The 19,209-nt window shown below is 46.5% G+C and overlaps 1 long non-coding RNA gene across 13 annotated transcripts in view; it reads left to right on the top strand.

Annotated features, from left to right (window-relative positions):
- Positions 1-19,209, top strand: part of LOC131496843 (uncharacterized) — a 250,187-nt gene that overhangs the window by 2,956 nt on the left and 228,022 nt on the right. For 11 of the 13 annotated variants that reach the window (XR_009254661.1, XR_009254666.1, XR_009254660.1 and 8 more), the window contains exon 2: positions 17,031-17,509. This is a non-coding gene — a long non-coding RNA (uncharacterized LOC131496843). The remainder of the gene's footprint in view (positions 1-17,030; positions 17,510-19,209) is intronic. The other 2 variants (XR_009254667.1, XR_009254656.1) reach the window with 1 other exon arrangement.

Genomic DNA, 19,209 nt, shown 5'->3' with positions numbered 1-19,209 from the left:
ATGGTCAAAGAGATTAAAAGACTGGGTTTTGTCTTCACATCTTCTCCTTGGGTTCAGTCCTTTGAGATTTCTGGTCTTCGGTTTTCTTCTCTTGGAATATACTACCACTCCCCGTCACCTTTGATGGTTCTTCTAATCCCATGATCTTGGAGGACGAGACAGGCCTAGGTGTATTCCTTGCCTGAGACAGCTCTCCTGCTTTGAAAGGGACTCAGACTCGTTCTAGTCATCTGGGCTCCCACCTGGTCTGATGCTGCTCACCAGAGTTAGGGTTTCCCCATAACTCTGTGTGTCCAGAGCCTTACTCAATAATAAACAGTGGCTTGGGGTGCCTGGGTGGCTCAGTCAGTTAAGTGTCCGACTTTTAGTTTAGGTCATGATCTCACAGTTTGTGGGTTCGAGCCCCGCGTCGGGCTCCGTGCTGACAGCTCAGAGCCTGGAGCCTGCTTCGGATTCTGTGTCTCCCTCTCTGTCTCTCTCAAAAATAAATAAACATTAGGGGCACCTGGGTGGCTTAGTCAGTTAAGTGTCCACCTTCGGCTCAGGTGGTGATCTCTGCAGTTCGTGAGTTCGAGCCCCGCATCACGCTCTGTGCTGACAGCTTGGAGTCTGGAGCCTGCTTCAGATTCTCTGTCTCCCTGTCTCTCTCTGCCCCTCCCCCACTCATGGCTTGCTCACTCTCAAAAGAAAATGTTTTTTTAATTTTAAATAAATGAACATGTAAAAATTGCTTAAAAATAATAATGAACAGGAGCGCCTGGGTGGCTCAGCTGGTTAAGCCTCTGACTTTGGCTCAGGTCATGATCTCACGGTTCGTGAGTTCGAGTCCCGCGTCGGGCTCTGTGCTGACAGCTCAGAACCTGGAGCCTGCTTCGGATTCTGTGTCTCGCTCTCTCTCTGCCCCTCCCCTGCTCACGCTCTGTCTCTCTCTGTCTCAAAAATAAAACACTAAAAAAATTAAAAAAAAAAATAATAATAATGAACAGTAGCTTTTATCTGCCTTTATCCTCTTTTGGAGGCTTAGGAAAGGTAATCTGCCAGGACAGGAGACAGCTCAGGTGTGAGGAGGTGTGGCTATCTCAGGATTCTGCCCCTGGGTGTCTGTCTCTTCAGGACAGCCCTACTGAGTCAGGGCCGGTCAGGAGAGAGGACTCACACCCATCCTTTGAACAGGAAATTTAACATACAGATGCACACGTACAGAATTGGTGACTGAGCAATCGGGAGGGTAAAGAGGGATCTGTGAGGCGTCGGAGAGGTAGCGCCTGTCTGGCTGGGAGAAGAAAAGGGAGAGGTCAGGATTGTTACAGTTTAGAGACTTAGGGGAACAGGGCTGCTCCGGTCTCCAAGGGGGACCTGACCGGGCTGGTTCTTGAAGTGTCAGAGAAGCCACACACCAGGGTCGTCTACTGCTGGCGAGGATAGGCATGGGAGGGAGAGGCACCCGAGCTGCTGGCAGCCCAGCAGCAGGTGGGAAGAGGGGGCCCCTTCTCCCGGTCCCAGCCGCACAGCACTGCTGCCCCTTATGGGCAAAGCCACGCCGTGAGCCCGCAGGTGTGGGGCGTGCAGGCTCCCAGCTCCAGCAGGGCTGAGGCACGGGACACAAGCTAGATTTGGAGCCAGGGCAGATAAGCCCCCCAGAGTTCTTGTCGGAACAGATGTCCTCCCCTCCCTGTACGGATTAGAGCTTAAAGAACAGCCTCCTGTGAGCTTCGAACAGCTCACATCAGTCCCCCACATCTGCTGATACTTCCTCCAGGGTAACTGACCACATCAGGATCTGATCGAGGCCAAGATCATGCCAATCAGATAGGACACCTCAGCTGTAACCTGCCGGCTGCTCTTTTCCCCCTCAGCTCCCCGGGACTTGGTTCCACACATGGTATCTTGGTATACCGGGAGTGGAAAAGTGCCGCTCCACAGTGCAGAAAAAGGAAAACAAAAACAAAAACAAAAAACCAGGAAGATGTACTATAGGAGATTCTACTCACTGCCATGGCCTTCTGCCTTCTTCAATAGTGGCCTCATTTTGTTAAGGGAAGCAGTGTGCCCAGCCCCAGGAGGTGAATCATGATCGCCTTAGGTCAATCAGATTTACCTCATCCGCATTTCCCAGAGTTTCTTCCCTCCAGAGATGGCCACGTTACACAGCCTGGCTAAAGAAATAGGAGAAACCTGCCCGCAAGGTTTCTGGAAATAATTCTGTTTACTGCTTAAAAAAAAAGGCATGCAGAAGAAGGTGCTTTCTTGATCTTTCCATCTTATACTCAGGAAGCAGGGCTGAAGAGTGTGATTCCTGGAGCCAAGGCAGCCATATTGCGACTAGGAAGAGACCGGCAGAGGTCGGCAGGGTGTAAGAGAGAGAACAGAGCCCAGTTTCTGGATGAAATTGTTGAGTCACTGCAGCAAGGCTGTTAGGTCTATCTGCAGACTTATTTCTCCAGGCGTGTTTTTATGCTTAAGCTAGCGTGTAGTTTCCTGTTCCTTGCATCCTGGATGATTGATCAGTTCCACAAGTAGGACAGGGGCGCCCAGCAACCTGGCCTCAAAGCTTGTTGAGGACAGAGGATGTAGAGAAACACCTGGACTCATTGTCAGACACCCGAAAAGCAGGTCACGTTCCACAAAAATAAATTTGAACGTGGTGGCTGTTTCTAATAGGATACAGAAATCCACAGTGGTTTAGGTAACACAAAAATGAAAGAAGCAGTTTTGTGCACATTAGCTTCCTGTCCTTTTGCTTGCTATTTTCTGTGTGCCCAACTCCTTTGATGACATCAAACTGTCCTGCTTCCCCACACCAGGAAAGCATTCCTTTCCTGGTCCCCTCCACGGCATCCTGGGGCCGAGTGGAAAAATAGGATGAAATGTTCATGCACGGCAGGAGGCAAGGCCTGTTGGGCGCTCTGCCTTGAGAAAATCATAACCCAGAAAGAGCATCCTCAAGCACGCATTTTCTCTTAGCTACTGGGAACTCTTAAAAGTGGTTCTGAGGTATTTTGGCAAGTGAGCTGTCAATATTATAAAAATAAGAGAATTCGAAGGTACAAGGAGACAAATTAATAAGGCAGGTTAATCAGAAGAATCCCAGAGAAGTTATTCTCACAACAATACTCATTTATAAGCTCCTAGGAAAGCATGGACATCACATCTTTTCTAAAATTAGGTCCTAATTCTCGCCTCTGGACTTCCTTTCTCCCTGCATTTATTCAAGGCCAGTCAAGAGCAGAAAGTGCACATGTTGGTCCCTTTTTTGAAACCAAAAACAATGCGTGTGTAGAAAAATAATGTCACTTATCTAGCACTTTGTATTTAAATGCCTTGTCGTGGCGTCTCAAGTCACTTCCGCAAGAACCTTGATAGGGGTTGTTTGCGTTTTCAGATGAGAAGAGTTTGAAACCATCAAAGGCTAAATACTTTTCTCAAGTTCACACGGCTAGAAAGTAAGTGCCACAGGTAGAATTGAAACCTTTCTGATTCCATGTGTTCTTAATCCTACTACTGGATCGTCTCCCATATTTTATGTATTATGGAGCCCTCATTATCTGGCATTTTTTCATACCAGTCTAGAGTTTCACGTTCCCTCAAACTAGTGAAGTTCTTGAAGTTCAGCCTCAAAAAAAACCACAACTACTTGATTTTACATTTTCTGACTTGGGTTAAATTTCCTTTGACCTCAGTTTCCATATTTATAGACCGGGAATCCTAATACCAGGTCTGCCACTTAAATTACATTGCACTGTCTGTATTTCATGAGAGTTCGTGTCTGGACATCCCCAAGTAATACTCATTCTGGAGGTCTACCTAAGACCTACTGAATCAAAAATCGTTGTGGGTGGCCCAGGAATTCCACAGTTAAGGCAAATGACTTCAGTATTTTATGAAGACCATATAAGCTTTGTATAAAAAAAATAAAACACGTCAAGAGTGCAGAAAAAACGTTTCCAGGAGAGAGAGCTACCCAAAGAAGGTGATGGGAGGGTGGAGAAGGGACACCGCGATGGTACAACCCATTCATTAGATTCTTCCTGCCTGCCAGAACTTAGTAGCTTGTGCCATCTTATCACATTTCGCCTTCCCTATAGTCTTATCACAAGTTATTATCCACCTTTTATAGATAAAGTAATTGAAGTGCGTAGTCTTTAAGAAATCCACATTCGTTTCCTAGAGCTTCCGTAACAGAGGACCACACGCTGGTTGGCTTAAAACAATGGTGGTCTCCCCTGGAAATTTGAAATCAAGATGGCAGCAGGGTCGTGTTCCTTCTGAAGCCTTTATGGGAGGGACCTTCCTTGCCTCTTCCAGCTTCTGATAACTCCAGGCCTTTCATTTCTTGGCTTAGGGCCGCAGAGCTCCAACCTCTGCCTCTGTCTTCAGTGGCCATCTTCCTCCTGTGTCTGTGTCTTCACGAGGTATTTGGGGTGTGTGTGTGTGTGTGTGTGTGTGTGTGTGTGTGTGTGTCCCAACCTCCCTTTTCTTATAAGGACGTGAGTCACTGAACTAGGGCCCACCCTAACAACCTCCTTTTCATTCGATTACATCCACAAAGACCCTACTTCCGACTAAAGTCACGTTCATGGGTCCCTGGGGGGATAGGACTTGAGCATCTCATTTTGGCGGACACAGTGTGACCTCTAACACCACCCAAGGGTACAGTGGCTGGTGAAGCATGGAACTAGATTCGAAGTTAGGTGATTCTAGAACCTCTCCCTTTGGCCGTCAGCCACCACACGGCCATCTCAGTGAAGGCCCTGGGGAAATCGTACAGCAATGCCTCGAGGAACAGGAAGGTGTAAGTGAAAAAAAAAAAAAAAAGTCTTGCAACTATTCAGTAAAAATTGATATACAAGAGGTTGGTCTCAGACATTTCCTCTGCAGCAGTTAGATGCCAAATGACTCCACGGGGTTTTGAGGTAGAGAAAGTTATGAGCTAAGAACTTTATACCCAACAGTTCGTCTTTCGGTGGGACAGGCGGGCATTCTCAGAAATGCAAAGGCTCAGAAAATATTCCGCTTGTTGAGCAACTATTTGAAGCTGCATTCCAGTGGTCCGTAGGGTCTGGGATTGTATAGACCACAAAAAATCTCAAAAATCATGTAGAAACCAACACAGCATTGCCAACAACTCCGTGAAGGCGGTTTAAAACAAATCAAACTACCATCCAGGGTACGTTAAGATTGCTTCATAAGAGATAGATCATTTTCATGCCAAAAATATTACAAAGGGTATAATCTGATAGCCATTTAAGTTGAATAGTTTTTGCTCTGTGAAAAAAAAAAAATACTCGTATTTAATATATTTTACCCCAGGGTTAGCGAAGACCTTTGCCACAGATAAGATCTCATTCATGAATGGGTGTTTGAAAAAGCAGGAAGCGGGGCGGGAAAGCAAAGGAGGACATCAGCTGAGTTCTGGCTAGCCTGATTTATGCAACCGAGGGAAAAATATCATTTGAAACTGACCGTAATCATTTCCGTTTTCTAAGGGAAGTTTCAGTGGGAACATAAATCCAGGTAGTGCTACTTTCTTGCACGTGCAGAGAGGATGGTGGGGGTGGGGGTGGGGATAACTTGCTCCGTCCACTGACATCTGGGTTTGCACTTAGTTTTTCCACGTTCTCCTGAAAATACCCATGAAAGAACCACTAGTCTAAAATGACGATTTGCACTCACACATTTAATTAATTCTCTCCCCCCCCCCCACACACACACCTCCACATTCTCTATGAAAAGAACATGTGTGCCTGTGAAATCGGGGGTGGTGCCCACTTGGCTGGAATTTCTAAGAACTCCTGCAAATTTAGAGCATAGGTGAGGCCAGATTGTGACAAGAGCCCATCAGTCCGCGATTTCAGGACACATAAAGGGTGAGACTCCTGCACAGAGAACGAGGAGGGGCCACCAAGCAGAATTCAACCAATGCCCGCCTCCCCGGACTCAGAGCTAGAGGGGCCGGGAGCCAGGACAAACAATCCAGGATTGAGCGTCTCAGGTACGGACACAGAGGCCGCTTGAAGCATTCGGTGGCCTTTCTACTTGGAACGAGTTCCCGGGCTCGGGAAAGCAGGTCAGCAGCAAAGCTGGCTTAAGACAGCAAGGGGGTCTGCTCTGGGAAGAACCACCCTGGAGCATTGCCCTGCAGCCCTGGCCGAGTGTGAGCTAGAACTACAATCAGGAACAGGAGCTCTTAGGTTCCTGCCTTGTATCTATCTGTCCCCTTCCTCTCCTGCTAGGCAGATGGGTCCCCTGTCCGGTAGAAAGGAACATCACAGTAAGTGAAAATGTGACTCTCTTATCACAGTAACAAGAGACCTCTCCATACTTAAGAAATGTGCAGCCTTTATTTACTAAGGGACTGTACTAGGGTAATAAACAAAGCCGCAGACCTATATGGCTTGACACAAACCAAAGGTTTCCGTCTTGCCCACTTCAAGCTTAGTGCGGGCTGGGTGACTTCAGGATTACCGTCCTCCAAGCAGGACTTCAAGAATCCAGGCTGTTTCCACCTTGTGACTCCAGCATTCTCAGGATATGGCCTCTATGGTCACCACCTCAGAGGAAGAGAACGTGAAAGACTCACATATGCTCTTAATTCCCTCTGATCGTACGTGCTAAAGGTCTCTGACGTTCCCAGCTCACTGCTCGGAACTGATCAGATGGCCCCACCCAACGTAACTGCACTGCATGAAAAGACACCAGCTTTCTGTGTTAGGAGAGAGAATATCGCAGGCTGTTCATTCTCTGCACCGTAATCTATGGCTGTAACGTAATCCCAGACATAGTGCCTAAATGATTCCAAAGTGTTTGAGGAAGAATAATGAGCGAGAACAGCTAAGAAAAGTCGGAAAACAAAACAGAATAAGATAGGGCTCTCCACTAAGGTGTTACTACGTCTGGAAAGTGACCAATTGCAGGGCGCCTGGGTGGCTCCGTCGGTGGAGCGTCAGACCTCAGCTCAGGTCATGATCTCGCAGTCTTTGGTTTCGGGCCCCGCGTCAGGCTCTGTGCTGACAGCTCAGAGCCTGGAGCCTGCTTGAAATTCTGTGTCTCCTTCTCTCTCTCTCTGCTCCTCCCCCGCTCATGCTCTGTCTCCCTCAAAAATAAATAATAAAACATTTTTAAAAATTTTTAAAAAAAGAAAGTGACCAATAGCTAAAATAACTTGGTGGTACTTGCCCAAGAATAGATACCAAGACCACTGAAACAGAATGAAAAGAATGAGGACAGACCAAAGACTATGTAAGTATCTAGCATATTTAGATAAGGGCGATAGGTTAAATCAGTATGGAAAAGAGTGCATATATATATATATATATATGTGTATATATTTTTATTTTTATACGTACATATATACGTAAATTTTTATCTAAATTCAAATTAACATATGGTATAATAGTAGTTTCGGGTATACAATACAGTGATTCAACACTTGTGTATAACACCCAGTGCTCATCACAACAAATTAGAATGTTTATACTAAAAACTGGGTAGGAACCACTGACTCATCACATGAGAAAAAAATGTTATGTCTATACCTCACACTACTCTCTAAAGTTTATTCCAGATAGATTAAAAATTTTAAATGAGTTAATAAAAGAACAAATAAGCTTGGGAAGGATAGTCCAAGTACAGCTTAAATCATAGAATCCATAAAGATTAAGGTGTGTGCATTTTTTAACCTAAAAATCTCAAACTTTTCTGTGTTCCAAAGAACAAATCAAGTCAAAAGGCAATCAAAAATGGGGGAAAATTGCATCGCACAGGACAGACAAGGAAATACTGCTATTGAGATGTGAACAGCCTTAGAGATAAATACTAAATGCACAAAAGCATATGAACAGAGAGGAAGATACACATTTTTTCAATAAATATGATAAAAACTTCAGTATCATTGGGGTGCCTGGGTGGCTCAGTTGGTTGAGCGTCCGACTTCAGCTCAGGTCATGATCTCCCGGCTGGTGAGTTCGAGCCCCGCGTCGGGCTCTGGGCTGATGGCTCGGAGCCTGGAGCCTGCTTCCGATTCTGTGTCTCCCTCTCTCTCTGCCCCTCCCCTGCTCACACTCTGTCTGTCTCTCTCAAAACAAATAAACGTTAAAAAATTTTTTAAAAATAAAACAAACAAAAAAACCTTCAGTATCATTAATGTAAGAGAAGCACAAATTTAAAAAAGTGATATAATGCAAAGATATCTTTTGAATTGGCAAAGATTAAAAAAAAAAGAATAGTTATCAGTCAGTGCTATTAAATGTAGGATGATGAGGAACAGGATCTTGTGTACTCTCTAGAAGAAGCCTCCAAAAGTTCTAATCTGTGCATTCTGCTTGTAAGGATTTATCCTTACAATGGATTGGTAGAAACAATTGTCTATGAAAATAGTCACTCAAGCTCAATTTCAGGAGCAAAAATTAAATTTGAGAGCAGCCCAAAGGTTCAGTTCCCGGTAAATCTCCAATAATACGTCTTGACTAAATAAATTATTTCATGTCCATATGCTCAGACATTGTAAATATCGTTGTAAAGGCTGTTTATGGGCATTAAAACGTTCATAGGCTCTTTTTGAGTGAACAATGCAGGTTACCTACACTATGTTCCTGTTTTAATTCTGTAGACTTTATACATGCATTAAAAATTCTAGAAGCATGTGTTCAAAATTAGCAGTGGTTACTTCTGGTTGGGAGAATTAAGGCAATTTTAAATGTTCCTTTTGATTGTATTTTAAAACATATCATATAATAAGCATGCCTTAATTAAAAAATGGACAAGGGAGAGGGGAAAATAATTGTGGACTCCTGGACTCCCGGAGCGCCCACTGCCAAGATCTGGAACGTGGGTCAACAAAAGAGAACACCCGTTTTGCCCTCATGGCTCCCTAAAAACACATATTTCAGAGTTGGCTGCGTGCTTTGTGGGCAGCTCTGTATTCCAAGGGCTGAGTTTTGCAAACAAGCTTAGCAAAGTACAGCGTGTGCCCCTTCAGGTGGTTTTTGGAGCTCATCAGGTATGAGTAACACTAGCTCATTTATCTCTGGATGAGTTTGTGTGGAGCACGGAGGTGCTGACAGACCCTGAGCAGAGAACAATGTTTATTTATACCTGCACACAATAATTCATGTCTCTCTAAATGTGGGACTCTCTCCTCATTTGCTCACAGTTTGCAAACATTTGCAGTTCTCTCCACTGGTGATCCCTCGTTTGGTTTGGCTGGGCTCGAGCGAACGGCAAGGGAGCATGACAGAGAGTGGAGCTGAATGCTGTGATTCATTCACAGAAAGGGAGCATTTGCTTCCACTGATGTATGTGGGGCACGCCGAGATCTCTGGACTTGGTTTTGCACCTTGACAACTGATTAATATCTGCATTGTCTGCTGTAGAAGAAGTTTTTAGCTGTGTGTGTGTGTGTGTGTGTGTGTGTGTGTGTGTGTATTGCCAGTTGGGATCCTGCATTTGTGGCTATCGAAAGCCTCTACAGAATGAACATTCCTATAAGCCAGCGTTTATTATGGCAAATTTCAAATATATAAAAAGCAAAGAAACTTGTATGATAACCCTCCCCCAATATGGGGTGGGGTAATTGCGTCAGCAGTCATCGACACGTGGCCAATCTTATCTTCTCTGTGATTCCAGCTGCCCCCCCCCCCCCCAGCCAGCACACCCAGCACACCAACTGTTAAACCCTGCTAATGTCAATGGAGGTGGAGTTCAAGTCGCAAGTCCAGGTAATTGTGAATTGTAGGGTGAGGAAGAATAGAGTAAAAGAGTGGGGAGCCCGATAGACCTGATCTGCATCAGGCTTGACCACTGTAATTTGCTGGTTGACTGATCTTAGGCCGTTGAACTTTTCTGACCCTCATCTGTAAAATGGCATTATAGTGTATAATTTGTCGGACAGCTAAATTAAACCCGTGGTACCCTTAAAGTACCAAGCACCATCCCCTGTATCCAGCAGGTACTTACTTGTTACTTGATTACTGTTTCTATGCCTCTATCTAGAGTAGTCCATCTGAAGTCTAGAAAGTCCTCCACATGATTAAAGTTCCTAAAGAAGCCGATGAATAATCACTACCCACTTGCTGAGGTCGTTAATCGGGAATGAGTACCTTTTGGGAGCAAAATATGGAACTAGCCATTATATTTAGCATAAGCTGCTGCCTTCTCGATGTAAACGGCAAATACCACCTACCAACATTGTCCAAAATTTCACCAACATCTGCCTGAACAAATGAAAGGAAATCCGCACCCCCCCACCCCTCTTGGCTAGCCATTTCTTTGGGTGAATTCTGTAGAGGTAAATAAGGCGATCATCATGCCCTCATCAGCCGAGCCAATTAGTTTTCAGCCTCGGTTGTCAGTCTGCCAACGAAAAACAGAGCAGGTACACTTCGGTGGGAAGTTAGGGTGTTAGGGAAGGTAGGAAGCCTGAGGTTGGGGTGCGGGGACAGCGGGGCTTTGATCGGGTGGGGGAGATACGGGAGCATGACTCACCTGGAGAATGTGTGCTGAATGGGGAGAAAAGTCACTGAACTTGGCCACAGGGAACACCGTGGATAAATGTCAACCCGTGTCCCAATCCAGTTCGGGGTATGGGGTGAACACAGCGCAACCTCCCAGCTCAAAATCAAGAGTAATATGTCCTGGTAGAGGCCCATTCATTTCTTAATCGTTCTTCCCAATGAGTTTCTGGTCCGAGGCAAGCCACGCTGCCCTAATAAGTATTCTTATCATCTTGGCTTTGAGACATGGGTTTGTCTCTCGTGTTGAAAGGATCTATCTATCATTACCGTGCCGTGGCAGGCACAGAAGCCCACTTGCATAGATCTGCTTGAAGGAAGGTCCCGCTGATCGCCGGGATGGGGAGTGCGCTTGGCTGACAGCCTCCAGTGCCAGCACCTCCAGGATGCAACCCGGCTTTTGAGCCGACACCACATTCTTTCTAAGAAATGTCCCAACCAGCGACTGAGCGTGACGTGAATCCTAGGGCTTGGCCCTTTCTGCCAGATGAGGGGCTCTCCCAGGGCTCCCCTTTGGATTCACCTGAACCTTGTCAAATCTGCATCACAATCTGAGGCTTTCGCTGAGAATCCTGCTTCCGTCCCCTTTCTTCCCAAAGAGTCAGGTCCGCCTCAGGATCTGCAAGCTCTCTCTGCCCCATTCTGCTTCCTGCCCCCTTTATTGTTCACAGGTAGCCCCCGCTTCCACTTACCTGCTTGCGGTCCTCGCTCAGTTCCAGACAATCCACCTGACACAAGTGGTGTGGCGCCCACCTTCCCAGATTTCAAGGAATTGTCTTGTTTGTAACAACACAGTAACGGGCTTAAAACGTAAATGCTTGTACTTCAAAAGCTTATGTCACATAACAGGGTGCCTGTTACGCCACAAAGCAAGACAACTCAGGGCGCCTGGGTGGCTCAGTCGATTAAGTGCCCAACTGTTGATTTCAGCTCAGGTCATGATCTCACAGTCGTGAGATCGAGCCCCATGCGCAGCATGGAGCCTGCTTAAGATTCTCTTCTCTCTCTCTTTCTCTCTGTCTTCTCTCCCCGACCCCGGCCCCTCCCCTGCTCACACGCACTCCCTCTCTCTCAGAAAAAATAAACAAAATTAAAAAACAACTTGGCATTGTGATGCTGTTCCTTCATCCCGGAATTAACCTTTCAGAATTTTCTTTACAAGCCCCACAGTTCTCTTGGCCATGTCTTTTGTTGCCAAATAGACAATGACCTATCCCTTCCCGGCCTTCTTTCCGGAATGAAGAAGATGATTCTTTCATTCTGCCCTTCTCTAGCAATGCCTTGACCTTTTAACTTTTCCTTCTCCAAGTATGCTTTTCTTGAAGGTTTTCAATAGTTTTCTTTAAAGGGGCGTCTCACATGCAATCAAGACAAGGAAAGTTTCTGTTGAAGTTATCTGAGTCCACATGTCACGTTCGTTATTTAGTTCAGCCACGAGTCAACATTTCTTTATAGGGGCCCAGCATCCATTAGGGATTGTGTTTCATTGCTTAACAGTGTTTCAAATGAAGTAGTTCTAAAAAAAGGAAATGCAGGGGTGCCTGGGTGGCTCAGTCAGTTGAGCATCCAACTTTGACTCAGGTCAAGATCTCACGGTCCGTGGTTTTGAGCTCCTGCATCGGGCTCTGTGCAGGCAGCTCGGAGCCCGGAGCCTGCTTCGGATTCTGCGTCTCCCTCTCTCTCTGCCCCTCCCCTGCTCGTGCTCTGTCTCTCTCTGTCTCTCAAAAATAAATGTGAAAAAAACATTTTTTTTAATTAAAAAAAAAGGAAACTTAATGAACCGCAGGATATGACGGCCTCCAAGCTGTGTGACACTCTGTATTCTGGGATTCCCTTTCCCATGTGTCCCTGGTTAGAGTGGGTTGCACAGAGGTTCTTGGGGAAATGTGGGGAGGAGAAGGGCCACGGCAGCCATCCTGTGTTCTCGGGTCACCCGAGAACGCGGCTGTTCTCGTATATCTGCTGGCCCACCTCATTGATGTGAGGACCCACACTCGTTCCACCTTTTCTCAGATCCTCTTAGCCTCTTGGATGACCGGGTCAGGTGTGTGCATTTAGCTCCACCGTGAAAGTCCCCCAGTGTCTAAGGGCTGTTTCCACCTCTCAGGTCAGTAAGGCCTAACACGGGCCCAGTCTGTCCCAAGGACTCCAGATGGTGCCGGAGTGTTCCGGTTGGTCTTCTCTTTCATCTCATGTCCATCTTTCCTTCTCAGCCGCGTGCAGCCTCTAGCGTCAGGTACAAGGACCACAGCCTTACAGATAGGGCTTAACCTGCTCACGAAGTTACTCAAGGTCCAGTCTCTGTCACGGGACACACACACACACACACACACACACACACACACACACATTAGTGATGCTGCTTCTCCGATGGAACCTTACCTCATGCTCTGCAATGGTGGTCCCATCCCGTCGTGAGGGATTCAGCCCCCTTGCCGTCTGGCTCAGCCACCCTTAATACAAGAGCTTGAAGCCTCAAGATCCCAAGGTGTAGACACCGTACCGTGGTCATCGTTTTCTGTTCCCTGCAAAAAAGATGGGGAAGAAGAGGAAGCCAAGAAAAAAAAAAAAAAAGGGAGCTTTCCCTGAAGCCTCGCTCAACAACCACCATAAACATCCTTCCTCTTCTCCCCCAACTTCAGGAAAGGATGGGAAGTGGAGTTGTTTAAATCAGTCACTTCTGAGGATTTCGATAGATGAATGTGGGGAAGTCAGTGTCCGTCTTACCTGCTTCGGATTCCGTGTCTCCGTCTCTCGCTCCCGCCAGAGATGGGAAAGGTTCGTGGCCTTAACCTTGGGGGCATGAAGTCCTGAAGTCTAAACCACGTCTGTACGTACCTTCGAGCAACACCTAGTTGAATAGAACAGAACAGCAAGCGTAACATGGGCTCCATACAAGTGTGCACTTGAAATTAAATGTCTAAGAGGGAGAGGGAGGACGGGAATTAGTTTATGTGGCGTTTTTGTAAAGGGGGCGATACGCTTACCGGGGGAGAGTCTTCCGGAAGAGATCACTTTACCCCCTGTGACCATTTGCATTGTGTGCTTTAGATTTCAGGCTGTGTGTCTGAATCGGGATGCACGTGACGTGTGTGCTTCTGTAAAAGCAAAAGGCGACGTGTATTTTTCCTTACTTTTGACTTGTAAACCAGAGAGATGTTGTTGCTGTTATACCGAACGCTTGTAAATACAGAAAACATTTGTTTTAATCCATATTAGAAAAAAATATGTATCTTAATTAGGAAACTTTATAACACTTCTCAAGACTTTTCTATGACTGTCCCCTTCAAATAAAAACTAGGGCAAATTTGGTATAAATGCCGGGGAGCTGAAGAAAGTTTAGAAGGGGAGCCAAATAGGAAAATTACTGTATTAATTCTTTTTCATTCGTCTCTTCCAACTATTGGAAGAGAAGAAAGCCAGAGACCTTTATTTACATGCCTGTATTTATTTACCAGGCTGCTGCTTTTTTAAAATGGGTCGAAATGTCCCATTTTGTTTGAAACGTCTTTTTTTATACAAGTGTACCTTTTCATTGGGGCGCAAAACGAATTTGTTTCTTGAAAATGAGAAGACAAACATGCTGAGCTTAGGTAACTTAAGATGTTTAAAAAAATTTTTAAGACTTATTTATTTTTGAGACAGAGACAGAGCACAAGTGGGGGAGGGGCAGAGAGAGAGAGGGAGACGCAGAATCCGAAGCAGGGTCCAGGCTCCGAGCTGTCAGCACAGAGCCCGACGCGGGGCTCGAACTCATGGACCGTGAGATCATGACCTGAGCCAAAGTCAGACGCTTAACTGACTGAGCCACCCAGGAGCCCCAAGATGGTTTAAACATTAACAGAATAATCGGAACTTAATGCAGACTATTATTTTACCAATAAATTCTGAAATATTTGTACTATTAGCAAACTTTGTCTAGAATGTAAGAGGTCAGGATATTTCCATTTAATATCAGAGAAATTTGAATTTGCTTAAGAATTCTTTAAATGTTGTTTTTGAGAATCATGCCATTAAAAAAAAATGTTTTTCTAAGGAACTACATCGTTTGCCAAGTTAAAAAATATGCACTTCGTGCTGATTAAAAGCATGATGTTAGGTAGTATTAGAAATCTCTGTCTCAAAATAAACAGTGGTGCCTGACTGGGCAGAAGGAAGGATAGCAGGTATGACTCAGCCTACAAATACAGGGAAGCAAAAATGTACCCTCTTTTATTTATTTTATTTCCTTTTTCCTGTAACCACTTATCTCCTTTTAAAAAAAAATTTTTTTATGTTTATTTGCTTTTGAGAGAGAGAGAGAATGAGAGCGTGAGCAGGGGAGGGTCAGAGAGAGAGGGAAATGCAGACCCTGAAGCAGGCTCCAGGCTCTGAGCTGTCAGCACAGACCCCAACGCGGGGCCTGAAACCATAAACCATGAGTTTGTGACCTGAGCCGAAGTCAGATGCTTAACCAACTGAGCCACCCAGGCGCCCCCTGTAACCACTTATCTTCTAACCCAAGTTCCTATTCTCCCATCATGGAGGAAATTTAAACTTGGTCCACCGTGGGTCCACCACCGTTTGCATGGTCCCCCGCTCCTCCCACCCCAAATTCTGGTAAGCTTCTATTATAAGAAGGCGTGCATTTGTGAGGAGAGGGGGCCACAGGTCAGAGAAAAACAGGTGTTGGTCGTTGGGGCCCTGGTTCCGATTCCCCCCTCCCCAGCTAGCCCCCTCTGTGCATGCCCTCTCCTTCCTCCGTTTCCTTGTCTGTGAAGTTCATGATGGAGCTGGCCCTCTGTCCCCCTGGGAGCAGCAGAGAAGCTGCTGCCCCTGCTCCCTGCTCCGATATAGGAAACAGCCAGAGGTAAGTTCCCTCTGCCCACGTATGTCCCGTAACCATTTCTTCTCTAGAGTCTTCCTCTCTCCCCAGGAATCTCCGTGGGGAAGCAGACCCAGCTCCTCTCCTTACTTCCTGACCTTCCTTGGCCTAATTTAAGTGCGGAAAACAGAGCCTCCTGCTCAGGACCACCCCCCACCCCCACCCCCGGGTCTCCGTGAGCATTTATGTTGCCTTCGCGCAAATCAGAAAAAGACACCCGTCTGGATGGTCCACACAGGAAATGGTGTGCCCTGTGGGTGGGCACAGCCACGCAGGCTCCCTGCTTGGTGAGCAGAAGTACCTTTGTGCAAAGAAAAAGTCCTCCTTCCTCTGGTGGAGATGGGCATCCCTCAGCCACAATCCCGTTGCTTCTCTGATCACAGGGAAGAAAGTTTCCCGAAAGCAATGCTTTGGGAACACAGCTATTCAAAGCTCAAGAGTTGGAAAGAGATTCCTTTTTCTTTCCTTTTTCTCTTTTCTTAAATGTTTATTTATTTATTTTGTGAGAGTGGAGGTAGAGGAAGGAGCGGGGGAGGGGCAAAGAGAGAGAATCCCAAGCAGAGTCCAGACTGTCAGCGCAGAGCCTGACATGGGACTCGGACTCACGAACCGTGAGATCATGACCTGAGCCAAAACCAAGAGTCAGAGGTTTATTAACCAACTGGTCCACCCAGGTGCCCATCTTTCCTTTTTTTCTAATACATCACTTCTGTGCAGCAAACAGCCCAGAGTCACCTGACTGCTTTAGAGTGTGTGTGTGTGTGTGTGTGTGTGTGTGTGTGTGTGTGTGTGTGTGTGTGAGAGAGAGAGAGAGAGAGAGAGAGAGAGTGTGTGAGATGGGGTTGGGGTAAGGTTGCCGGCGAGGCAATTTCTGCTGATCTCTTCATCCTTCTAGGCAATTGGAATTTTAATCTGGCCAAGAAAAACGATACACTTTCCTTCTCCCTTTTTCTGGAACTGAAACATTTGGAAGGGAACAAAAATAATTCTGACAGAATCCGTCTCAACTTTCAGTGTGAGACAAACACAGATTCCGTGTCAGGAGAAGTAAACAGAAGAATCAGCACGCCTATGGCCAATAGTTCAAAACGAGGGGACCGAATGAGCCACACAGTAGTGTCCTCGTTGGAAACGAGCCCTCGTGAGGAATGAGATGTGTGTGGACACCTAAGCCATTAACAGCTCATAGTAGTTGTAATGCATAAAATTGCAACGAATTTTATTTTTCATATGAATATTTTACTGTAGGCAGAGTTAATAATCCCACTCTTGTCAGAGTGGCAGGAATAAGTACCTGACTGTGACGATGTTCAGATTTGGAGGGAAATAGGCAGAATCTGCCAGAAGCTTATTCCCGTAACAGACTTGGAAGCGTGTACAATTTTTCAGAATTCTCTTCTGGCTCTGGATTAGGCTCAGAGAAGTGTGTGCAGATCCTGGGGTTGTTTTCTGAAAGATGAAGAAAAACAAAGCTTCCTAAACACATGTGACTTGTCAGCCATCACCACCTGCTTGTTACGTTTGCCCGCCCATGACGACATTCCTGAGTGAGCCGGCCTATCTTCACATGAGCGATGGCTGCTCCCTGCTCCTTTCTGTCATTTTTTTTTAATGAATTTGTAATTTTTAGAAAATGTTTTATTTATTTACTTTCAGAGAAGAGAGAGAGAGTGTGAACGGAGGAGGGACAGACACACAGAATCGGAAGCAGACTCCAGTCTCTGAGCTGTCAGCACAGACCCCGATGCGGGGCTCGAACCCACGAGCCGCAAGATCACGAGCCGAGCCGAAGCCGGATGGATGCTCAGCCGGCTGAGCCACCCAGGCGCTCCCCCCCGCCCCCCACTCACTCCTTCTTCAGCTACGGCGATCCCGTAGAAATGATGCCCGGCTCAGACTTCTAGAAAGATATTCAAGCGTTTCTAGCAGCGTTTCTCGTGCTTCAAGTGCGTATGAGCCACCTGGGGAATTATGCAGATTTTTATGAATTTATTATGCAGGATTATGAGGTCTGAGTTTCTGCGTTTGTGACACGCGTGTAGGTGACGCCAGGGCGCCTGCTTCAGGGACCGCACTTTGAGTAGCAGGGTCTTATGTGGCTGCGAGATGGAAGGTGTCGCTCTGCTGGGAACTTCAGGTAACCTCAGCTGGGTCTCCTTCCCCATCTTACCCACCCGAGTTCTGGTGGGCGGGGCCTCTCACGGTGCCAGCAAGTGGTCGTGCGCCTTAGGTCATTGGTGTGAACGGGATGGGTAGCAGGTCTGGGCAGGTGGCCGTGTCAGCGCTGCTCTGAGCAAGGGAGTGGCCCGTGTGCCAGGCCTGTTACACGTCTGGAGGGCACAGTGTATTCAGGGTGATTGCTTTCTCGAGGAGTCCGTTTGGATCATTATCGGGCGTAAAGCATGTCTGGGCTGGGCCACATCTCTGGCGAGGTCCCCGTATCAGGGGTGGTCGTCGTGCGCAGGCTCGAGGTCTGCGGAGCGTTTAATGCGTCTGGCCCGTTGTTGTCAGTCTCTCTGGACCGGTCATGTTTTCAGCCTTTGTACTTTTCCTGCACCTCATCGTAAGCCCGACAGAGGCCGTGCAGGTGTCTCTCAATATCAGGAGTGCGGCACAAGGATGCATTTGGCAGGCAGGCTGGATTTCTGGAGGCCCGGAATGACCTTTCTGGCTCGGCCCTCCTGCAGAAGGAGTCATCCTCACGCTCTTAAAAGATGTCAGACTCTGCTCCCGCTCGTGTTCCATGCCCGTTCCCACCCCAGATGTTCCACACACGGGAAGATGTCTCCGGGGAGCCTCAGGAAAGGGCCACCTTTGCCAGATTCAGAGGGCTTCTCTGCTTTCTCCCCTCCCCACCCCCAAAAAAAACCCCGACAAATAAAGCGACTGCCCTCTCCCACCTCCTATCTGTAGGCTTTTTCCTAGTCAGGAAAGTTCAGAAAAGCACAGAGCCCCTCTCTTTCCCCAGCCCCCATCTCTGGGCATCAGTTTCCCCACCGGTAAAATGGGGAGGATCGTTCTGACCTGTGGGGTTTGGGGGAGGGTAAAATCATGTCACATGTGGAGCGACTTGTCTCTGCATCGGGTAAAATAATAAAGGGCGGCAATTAATTTATTTTGGCCGTAAAAGCTCTGAAGAGGCACATGGTGAAAACGAGGCTCAGCTGAACCTCGGGGACACATAACTAAGATTTGTATGGAGAGTCACCATATAATCTCTTGTCCAAACTGGAACACCTTTGAACACTGTTCTTTTTTTTTTTCTTTTCCTTACTTTTTTTTTTTTCTTTTTTCTTTGTTTTTTGAAATTTACATCCAAATTAGTTAGCATCTAGCGCAACAGTGATTTCAGGAGTAGATTCCTTAGTGCCCCTCCCCCATCGAGCCCATCCCCCCTCCCACAGCCCCTCCAGTAACCCTCAGTTTGTTCTCCATATTTAAGAGTCTCTTCTGTTTTGTCCCCCTCCCTGTTTTTGTATTCTTTTTGTTTCCCTTCCCTCATGTTCATCTGTTTTGTCTTTTAAAGTCCTCATGTGAGTGAAGTCATATGATTTTTGTCTTTCTCTGACTGACTCATTTCACTTAGCATAATCCCCTCCGGTTCCATCCACGTAGTTGCAAATGGCAAGATTTCGTTCCTTTTGATTGCCGAGTAATAATCCACTGTATATACATCCCACATCTTCTTTACCCATTCATCCATCAGTGGACATTTCGGCTCTTTCCATACTTTGGCTATTGTCGATAACACTGTTATAAACATTGGGGTGCATGTGTCCCTTCGAAACAGCATACTTGTATCCTTTGGGTAAATACCTAGTAGTGCAATTGCTGGGT

The sequence above is a fragment of the Neofelis nebulosa genome, chromosome 16 (assembly GCF_028018385.1).
Source record: "Neofelis nebulosa isolate mNeoNeb1 chromosome 16, mNeoNeb1.pri, whole genome shotgun sequence".
NCBI lineage: Eukaryota > Metazoa > Chordata > Mammalia > Carnivora > Felidae > Neofelis > Neofelis nebulosa.
Note: the sequence above shows the minus strand (reverse complement) of the source record. Positions and strands in the feature narration are given on the sequence as shown.